Raw genomic sequence first — 10,918 nt, 5'->3', positions numbered from 1 at the left:
CAGAATACTATAAATATGATCCAAAAGATAAATCTGACCAACATTTCAAAATTTAATTCTAATTATAAATAAGCGTTATATTTCACCTAAATTAATTTTAATGCAACTTCGGTGTATATTTATGAAATGTATTCTTATCTTCACTACGTTATTTAAGAAAAATACGTTGTTTTCCCTTATTACTTAGTGAGCGTACAAATTCAAAAAGATAATGTTCTTTGCGCATATATACTTAATATTTTTAAAACTTTAAAATATCAATGTTCAAAAGAACATTTTTAATAATATTTTTAGCAAATATTTATATTTTTTTAAGTAAGAAAACCTAACGTTTTATTAATTCTTTTACTTTATACCAGTACAAATTTGCAATCATTCGAACACAACGAAATTACATTTGAAATAAACTTTTTCTACATTTATAATCGTTCAATAAACGTGAAAAAAATAACAATACAGAACTAGTTATGTTTAATTGTTGGTCCTTTAAATAATATCTTATAGGTTATGAAATAACTTTTAATTACGTAAAACAAAATAGAATAAAAATAATACAAACATTTTGCTACAAAACTAATTGTAAAAAAAAGACACTCGAAATTAAGTATTTGAAACCGATCCCAGTTCCCAGTTTTGATATACGATTGCCAAGTATTCTCCACAAGTACTATAAAAGAGCTTAATTAAAGGTGGTATGAAAATCTTCGGGAAGAAACTGACCCGAGAAAGAACTTCTTTCAAAAGTTTTAAAACTGAATACTCAACTGTAAAGCGGTAACTAGTTTCATTGAAAAATAAAACAAACATTAAAGTTCAAGACGTCTTTTCTAAAGTCCACGACCGGTCGGTGATATCCGGCGTAAATATCTTGCTGAGAAACTTGTATTATACGATCGATGCGCTGAGAATCTTCATAAACGGGAAGGGAGTACGTACATAGTTTTGGGTATTCTCTCACCTGTTGCAGAGACCAAACCTAAGCGAAACTGTGAACGTATTTAAAACATATGACAACGCTTTTACAGCAACCAGAGATTCTATAAATGATTTTTGACTTTGAATCGATAAAGTAAAGCGTGTAAATACATACTAATAGTTTTTTCCCGATGAAAATTAGTTAACTGAAATCAAAGAAAGTAATAGCGATTTAAAATATCAAGGAAAAATCGTATTGAACTGCATATACAGCACCGTATAAAACATTAAATAATTAGTAAAAAACAACAGACATATAATTTGGGAAAAAAATTGAGATTATTATTAATTGTTTTTCATTCATTTTAATGTTATTTTCATACACCTCAATATTTAATTCCAATTCAATAGTTAATCAAAATCCGTTCAAAATAACTATTCGACCCGTAATCTTTCTTTTTCAGTTAAACCCCTATATTTAGCCAATTTTATTGATTTCATTATAGGAAATTTCCCTGTTGGTCCCAAGTCTTCGCAGATAACGTTATTAAAAAATATTTAACGAAAAAGTATGGAATTACGCAGTAAATTTAAAGTTTATTTTTTATTTATTTTTTTGCTGTCATTAACTGATACTGGATAATTAATATAGTGTAATGATATAATCCTTAACCATGGTGATATTGAAAGAATTTTCACGCTAAACTTCAAAAAGATTAGTAAGAAAACCTAAAAATACATCAGGGATCCTTAATTCACACTGAATAAGCATAATGCTAGATACAAACTGTTTTTTTTTTTTTCATGCTGACATAATTATTATTGAAGGCCTATCCATATTTTTAAAAAATACAATAAACTAAAGTAAAATTATAAAAATAAAACACACTTCAAAAAACATACACTGAAAAGTAACAATATTATAAAATTCTTTCAATTTTAACTTTTTTAAGTCGGCTCTACATTAACAATATATTAATGCTATATAGTTTTTTTTTTTAAATTTAATAACGAGTTACAAGTCATAATTTTTTTTTTAAGTCGGATATATTTATAGCTTTGCTTTAATAATAATTAGCTAATGTTTTTTTTTTTCACTTTTCGATTTACAATTAACAAAATCCGATTAAAAAAAAATTTATATAAGTATTTTTAAATATTACTTATCCGGCACGCAAAACTTATATCCTTCTAATTGCGAAAAACAAAGAAAATTAAAATACAAATATTTTTCTACAAACTCTAAACATAATTTTTAATAAAAAAAATTAACTATAATTATAAAAAAACCTCAAAATTAGGTTTAAACGAAAAAAAAATGGGAAGAAGGTAAAACCAAAGTGTTAAAACCCAAAATAAACATTCTGATTTCAATTTTGTTTTATTAAATTTTCAAATGTAATTCTGCTTTAAAAGAAAAATAAATTTATTTAATATTACACAAAATTACAAAAATTAGTTTTACAACAAATATTATTGATTTTTCAATAGGAAAATCCAATTTTAAGATTTAAAGCGAGAAACGATGCATTCGTTCATTATCAATTGGAAATCGTATTGTCTATAAATTATGATGAAACTAGTATGAATATTTGAAGACACGGTAAAAATATTAACCTATTATTTTAAAAATTATTATTAAAATAAAAGAAAAAGTATTAACAGCTTATCGGCATATAAAATTTACTCTATTTTGTTCATTTAAATAATTAATACGAACATATAACAGAATAACGATCAAAGTAAAGTCGCGAACAGAAAAATAAAACATTTACATGAACAAATAAAAAATTCATAAATACCTATTTTTATCAAGGTTACAGACTATAATTATATAATTATAACGTTATTTAAAATAAAATACAATAAAAAATTAAATTATTGATTAATATATAAATACAGAGAAAAAATAACTTTTTATTTTAAAATAGGCGATACGTCAAAAGTAGCTAATTTTATTTTTTTTATTTCTAGACACGCGCGTGCAATATTTTATGAAAAATTTATAGAAAATTTTTTCCACAAAGCTATCGTTCATATTCTAATAATTATATTAATATTCGATGGGTTTAAAAATAATAAAATAAAACGGTTTTATATTACAGTATTTCTTTCTGAAGTCTAGAACTTATTTCTGAAACGGATTTATATAATCGGACAAGGCGTGAATATTATTACGAAAAATTCGTCAAGTAATAATCACATGAAATTTACTGGTATGAAACGAGAGACGTAATAAAATATATAAGTCCTAAAAATGGGAAAAACAAAGAAAATTGGATATAATCATAACAGCAGGATTTTCGGATTTCAAAATATGTAACCTACAAACTGATAATTAAATTTTCTTTTAGATTAAATCCTTTTACCTTTAAATTGAAATTATCTTGTTCGGTAAAAGAATAAAAAATTATATCAGTTTCTATAGGTTAAACGATTAATAGAGCATTGGCAGCAGCGTTCAAATATTACAGAAATATGTTAAGATAAGAGAATATAATTTCATAAATCTTAAAGAAAATTTAACACTTCCGTAAAATGTACGGTATATTTTCCATAAAATAAATTCAAAAAAACGAAAACAAAATTGTTGAATTTTCAACAGTAGTTAACGACTTAAATTACATATTAGAGTAAAAAATTGCGGTAAATCAGAGATACAAATAAAATTCAAAATTATGGAAAACCACAGTAATAATAAAAGAACATAGTTTGGATGTAAGGTTATGTCAATTCTGTGCCGAACATGATTTTTAAAGAAAATTACTTCGGTTACATCCCAAAGATCAGTAGAAATATGTTCCTTATCGGTGAATAACAATTGAACATTTCATAAAGAATAGTAAATTTTCATTAACGATTTCCTTCCGATTGTCGTAATCAGAAGACTAACAAGTAAGGTAGAAAGAAAATCAAAAAAGGAGAAAAAAATCCGTAAAAAATAGGAAAAGGAACAGAAGAAAACCAGAATCGTCAACGGCTGAAATTCCGAGTTACTATAATGAGATGAAGAGGTTCCAATTTTTGAATAAGATTTATTTCACTTTTCTTCCGGCAATATAATTTTCAAGCAAATTTTAGTAATACTGAAGTAAACAATTTTTGTATTTCTAAAAAAATAATAGATCGATAAAAACGATAAATCTATAAAGACGCATCTTACCGATAAATCGATAAGATAGGATCTAACGGAAGAAAAAGGGATGAAACACTCAAAAATTATGAGAATGGACGGAATTGCTGACGTTCTCCGCAAAATATCATATTCGTATCGGGTTGATTATCAAAATGCAGTTGCAAACGTCATAACTAGCTGTTTAATCCAACTGTATCATCGCTTGCAGCAGGAAGAACATAAATCATGTGATACGGATATGAAGCGGATACAAAATACGGATATACTTTTCAATATATAACATAAGCCTGTCAAAATCTGACAAAATTAAAAATATTATTTTACAGTAATAAAAAAATAGCAATTAAAAAAGAAATATTTTTCCGATATATATTTATAGTTTTAATTCTATTACGCCGAGCTACGAAATTCAACCAACATAGTAGCGCGCGAAAAAGGTGCAGTTTAAAAAATTCACGAAGGGGTTGCACGTAACATGTACAAAACATTTTTTCGTAACTTCAACAAAAATTATGGTATGGGAATAAAAAAAAGAACGTTTGAACAGAAAAATGTTACTCTTCAATTGTATTAGGCTTAATGGTATTAACCTTTTATTATATTAAAATAATGGAAAAATGTTCTTGAATTTTTTTATTTTCAAATTCCATCAGGAATGGAGGATGAATTTAGTGAATATAAATATAAAACTCTGCTACAATTTTTTACCGTCTTTCTCAAACATAAAACAAAAAAAAGAATATTAACTTAAATTTGGGAAACTCATACTTTTCCGTATGTAATTAAGTTCACACTTAAACAGGCATTCTCAAATAAATAAATAAATATAATTTTTATTTATTTTTTAATACTCTGAATGAATAAATTTATGAATCATAAATATCTTAAAAATATAATAGTAGTAAAATTTTGTTTTGTTACGTAAAACCTTAAGCATATTATAATGAATGTATGATTAAATTTGATCGAGTAAAATTTCAACCTAGTACATACTCTATTAAAAGATATTAATCGAGGTTCTAGTTTTAGAACAGAAAAAAAATTTAATCGGATTTTACCTACTAGTTTTGTAGTCTTAAGAAAATTCAGGATTCAGTTTATATAAATTATTATTATCACTTTTATATTAACTCGTATTTGGACTATGTACGCGAGATTCATGGTACGGAACCTTTAGTCGAATTTTGAAGCACTTCCGCTTTTCCAATCGCTCTGAAATTTTACATACAGATTTGCTCCTGATGACAACACATTTAAGCAACATTTTCAAATCGCTGAGATGCGTTAATTAACTTAATTTAAACTTGCACACGGAATGGGGAGCCAACTGAAAAATACGAGCGTCACGCTCTACCAGATAAGACAATTCATTCGAGAACCATGTACAAATAATGATATTGCTACTCTTTTGTGAACGGTTTAGAATAATGCTCATATTTAGATATTTAAATATTTCAGTCTGCGATTGAAATATTTACTTGAAAAATAGTCCTTTTATAATTCTAATAGCCGAACGGAAAAAATCTATCATTCTTTCTTATATGAACGTTTACTTATGACCAATAACATGGCACATTCATAACGTTTTTAGATTTTCCAGGTCGTAATTTATTTCATTATTATACAAACTGTTAATGAACATTTTGAAAATGAAAATTTCTTCACCAAATTACATTACAATTATAGAAATTTGCTCTTCACTGTTTTTGAGCTCATGGTTGCTTCCCCCCTTTAGGCCATCCATCACGCATATAAAAAAATTTGCAAAAACATCAAATTTGTAATTTGAAGCTACGACTTTAACATAATCTTACATATCACCATCAAATCTTAGTGCGTTTAATTTAAGAGTGATGTTCTACAACGTTTTTTTACACTTTTTATTATACTTAGTAATACAATCCAGATTCATTGTATGAAAAATTATTGAGTTATCCAGATAGACATATTTATATTAACCCACCCGATTGGTCTATTGGTTAACTGGTCGTCGTAAATCAGCTGATTTCGAAGTACTAAGCTTCAAATTCTAATAAAGGTAGTAGTTGTTTATATTCGGATTGGAATACTAGATCGTGGATACCGGTGTTCTTTGACGGTTGGGTTTCAATCAACCATATATATCAGGAATAGTCGGCCTGAGTTTGTTCAAGACCACACATTTACCGGTACCTTGCATTACACTGTAACGGTATGTTACATACACTAGTCGCTAATGACTTTAACTGTTGATGCGAGTATAAATAAAGTATTTAAATATATATATATGATTAGGAAAAGATTTTGTCTTCGGTTTTTTTTCTAACATCAAAATATTTTAAATAGAGAAAAACTTTACAAGAATAAGGGATTAATAAAAACCATTCATTTAAAATATATATATATATATATATATATATATATATATATATATATATATATATATATATTTAAAAGGCTAAGCGCCGAGTTTTTCTTGCTATAACATAGAAACGTTAACGTATAAAATACATAAATACTTTTTTTTTTAAAAAAAACCGCTACATATTTCATTTGAAATATATTTGATTTTTTTAAATAAATTTCTACCGACATAATAAGTTTTGAAGACAGATGCTTACAATAAACGTGGCGCATAGTTAACAAAATTTAGAACCTGATTAATATGTATGTAATACTCTATTACGACGCTAAGTGTAGACGTATTGTTAAAGAAAAAAATTATTACAAGGTATAAAATAAATAAAATTTTACAGTTACCGAACTAATCAAATAAATAAACCGTACTTGAGAAAAATTAACTGGAAAAAGCAGAGTTAGTTTTTAAACTTTTCAACGGGTGAAAAAATAGTCTTGCATAATTTAAAGGTAATGTTAAAAAGCGGTATACGTTTTACTATTTTATATATAAATACATACATACACTCACTGTAATTTTATACATTCTATTAATAATTAATACAATATTCAGAATAGGAATGAATTCAGGCTAAGACTCGCTATTAATAGAAGCGTAATATATTTCATCATGTAATAGAAGGCCTAGTCAGTACCGGAGGATGATTTAATAATGAAAATCAAGAGCTCATCTTTAGTTCTACATTATAAAAACTATTTTTAATTAGTCTAAAAATAAAATAAAAAGTCTAAAATAACAAGTAAATAAAATTAACGCTATAAATAGATATAAATAAATTACGAATTACATCACAACTCCATATTATTACAACATCATCCGATAATTGGGAAATAAAAACGGACTTAAACAAAGTAAAGAATAAAAATTGTAGTAAATTTTTCTATCTTCTACTTTAGTAGTAACAGAAGTAATATGAAAGACAAGAAATAATACATATTGATTACATCCAATACAGCATATAAAACCGTCTATTTAATAATGTAAATTACGGACGTCAGGCGATTCAACAACGAGAGTAATACCATTAAAGTAGGCGATTTAACGTTACACTAACCGCCAAAATAACATCACGAAAACTTAAAGCGTTTAACTTTTCAGTGTTATCATTTGAACGATAGACGAGACGCGATACACAGTTTTACAAGCACACTACATACCTTATGCGGACAGACGTAACGGCAGTTTTCGTATAAGATTTCATCATCTAACAATATTTCTATACCGGCACAACCGTCTACGAGTATAAATCTATCACGATAGAACGCTTAAATGTAACGAACATCTAAATATATATCAAGCAGCTAATAATAAATTCTTAACTTTCTTATTTTACTTTTAAACTTATTCAAAAAAAAAATCATTTTCATCAATATTTAATAATAAATAATATAATATTAATAAAAAGAAGTAAGCTAAAAAGAATCTTGCAACATAAAATAAAAAAAATAAAAAAATAGCAATGAACAGATCTGAGCGTGCAATTTAACGAGGAAATGTTGAAAATTAAGATTACTTAATAAAAATGGAAAATAAAGAAAAATTATTTTTATTAGTCTTATCTTAGACATCTACGGTGAAGTTAATTTGGTAACAGAAGTGGTGTAACGCGGTAAAAATCGTAAAAGAAGAGAATGATTAAAATAAACAAAACAATAACCGAAGATACAGTAAATAAATACCTTACGATAAAAGATTAGTCGGTAACAAAAGATAATGGAAAACCGCATCAAATTGAATGCAAAACCAACTACTTTTTTTTTTTTTATAAAGGAAGAAACAATCACCTTATTTTTGTATAAACTTTCAGAACTAAATATTAAAAGTTGTTTTCACTACTTCTCTTAATTTTTTTTAAATATTCATTTGTATATTATACTTTTGTAGGGTTTTCGTTTTTCATTGCAAACAATCTTACAGTTTAATTTAAACAGTAAAATTTGTAAAAAAAAATTATTTTACAATTTATACTTACGTAAAAATTATAATACATTTTACTACTAATTAAAAGTTATTCGCTATCCAAAAGTTGAAAGACTTGTGGTTGATAGCACAATTAGGGATTATTTAATTAGGGTGTAAAACAAAAGATCCAGAAAGTCTGTACGCAGTCCTAAAAAAAACTTAAAAAAAAAACTAGCTAATACTAGAAACTTAGATCTCACACTTATGTCTTTATTCTTCTGTTTAGCCTCCGTAACCACCGTAAAGTATTAATATACTTCAGAGAATGAAGGATGATATGTATCAATGTAAACGAAGTGAAGTATTGTACAGTCTCAGGTCGACCATTCCTGAGATGTGTGGTTGATTGAAACTCAACCGTTACCAAAGAACCCCGACTAGGATTTGAATCTTAGAACACTCGACTTCGAAATAGCTGATTTGCGATGATCAACCCGGTGATGGGTTCTGAGACTTATGTATTAAAAATATTGTTTTCATCGATTAAAATTTTTCTGTAATACATCATCACATTTAGTTTGTTATCTGTATAAAACCGTTCCAATAACTCAATCTTAACTTAATGTTTTTTGTTTTTATATTCAAATCTTCTAATTTTCTTAAGTTATAAACTTTAGTACTAATAAATTCAAAATTCTTTTTCCTAATCTTTTTATATGATTTAAGTAATATTGTACTTTTCTACCTGGTGTTACTATGACTTTTTCTAAAATCATCTTTTTAATTTCTCATATATGTTATTTAAACTAATACATTTGTTTTACGCTTAAAATATTTTCTTGTTTGTACATTTCATATACATTTTTATTTCTACCAAAGATTATTTTAATTATCTTTTCTAGTACATTTTGTTTAAGTTTAGTATATTAGTAAATGCTCCCCCAAACTGTAATTCCATACGTTATTACGATTTAAAAAATACGTAACATAATATTTTAAGCGGACTAGTTTGTAGAGTGTTTCCTAATTTAGTGAAAATATAAATCAAGTATTTACATTTATTTAATGTATATGCCGCTTCCCATTTGAACCTTACATCTACATATAGTCCCAAACATTTAAATTTCCTTGTTCCAGCGATATTATTATACTTTGTTATAGTTATACATTTAATTTAAGTTATTTAACATCAGTCAGCGGTTTACTAGTTCAGAGATTCCGTGGAACACCTGATATTTCGTATACTTTTCAATAAAGTTCCATTTTGACGATCCTAAGACCGTAAAGCACTCTTCTTGGCAGTCGTTTCTAAAATAGTAAAAGAGCCGTATATTGCTTTTATTCTATTAAAAATCGAAAAATCGTATATATAATTTATATTAGAGTATATTAGTAATTTAATATGAATCTATATATATTTTGCGTAAAATACAATAATCTTTCGTATTAAACTTTAACATGTTAAGTTTAATAAAATTAAAACCGCTTTAAAGATTAAATACTGGCTTTCATGATATAATTATTTGATAATAATTCTAACAGAAATTTCGTAAATAAGTTTATTTTACATAACAGGAAGACACGCATTTTAAAAGTAGACGAAGAGTGCGTACAAAAAATCATTTCACTGTACTTTCCTATGTACCATTCCTAATCGCTTGGACACTATTCCCGGTAGAATTTCCATTATCCGTACCGTATTCTAATGCGTCTCAATTGATCAACTGATTTCGTCTTTAATGATCGATCGAATTCCTTTATAACAAGATATTAACTTCAAAGCTTCACTCCTGACTTCCAAAAATATCACCGTAATTATAATTATTTTGTTAAATCTTAGAAATATTTCAAAAAAGTCACAATAAATTTTCAAGAAATAGAAATGGGATACCACACCTTTGCACGATAACGATTTATATCTGTTAAAAATATTTTCTTAGGTTTATATTTATAAGTACGCTAATTTTAAAAATTATAATTTATACAAATATTAGAATGACCTCTCGTATTAAACTAAAAAACGTTTTATTATCATCACCTTACACAGCATAAATTTTAGCATACTATACTACTTAACTGCGTTTACTAAATTACTATCTAACAATCTAAATGATCTTCCAATAAATTTATTAAAAATTAAATTAAAAAAACGTAGTTTCATCCTTTAATAAATATGTTATTACTCATATCATTAATTCAAATCACTTATAACTGGTAATAGACGTAGTTTATCCATAGTACTTTTTAATAAACCTTTAGCAGTATTTACATTAGCCACTCTCACAAGATTATCAGAACTAGGATAAACTTCAGTAACAATGCCATGCGTCCGTTGCAGTGGAGTGGAATGTTCGTTGGTGATCAAAACCAAATCACCAACAAGATGTCGTTTAGGAAACCGCATTTATTTCGTTGCTGCAAATAATGCAGATAGTCTTTAGATCAACACTTCCAAATAGACTGAATAAATGTTCGCAATAGTTGCCAGCATCCAAAACGATCGACTTGAATTTTCTGATAACTGGGTCGGGCAAGGATGAAAGTGAAGACCCGATGAGAAAATTTCA

The sequence above is a fragment of the Lycorma delicatula genome, chromosome 8 (genome assembly GCF_047948215.1).
Source record: "Lycorma delicatula isolate Av1 chromosome 8, ASM4794821v1, whole genome shotgun sequence".
NCBI lineage: Eukaryota > Metazoa > Arthropoda > Insecta > Hemiptera > Fulgoridae > Lycorma > Lycorma delicatula.
Note: the sequence above shows the minus strand (reverse complement) of the source record.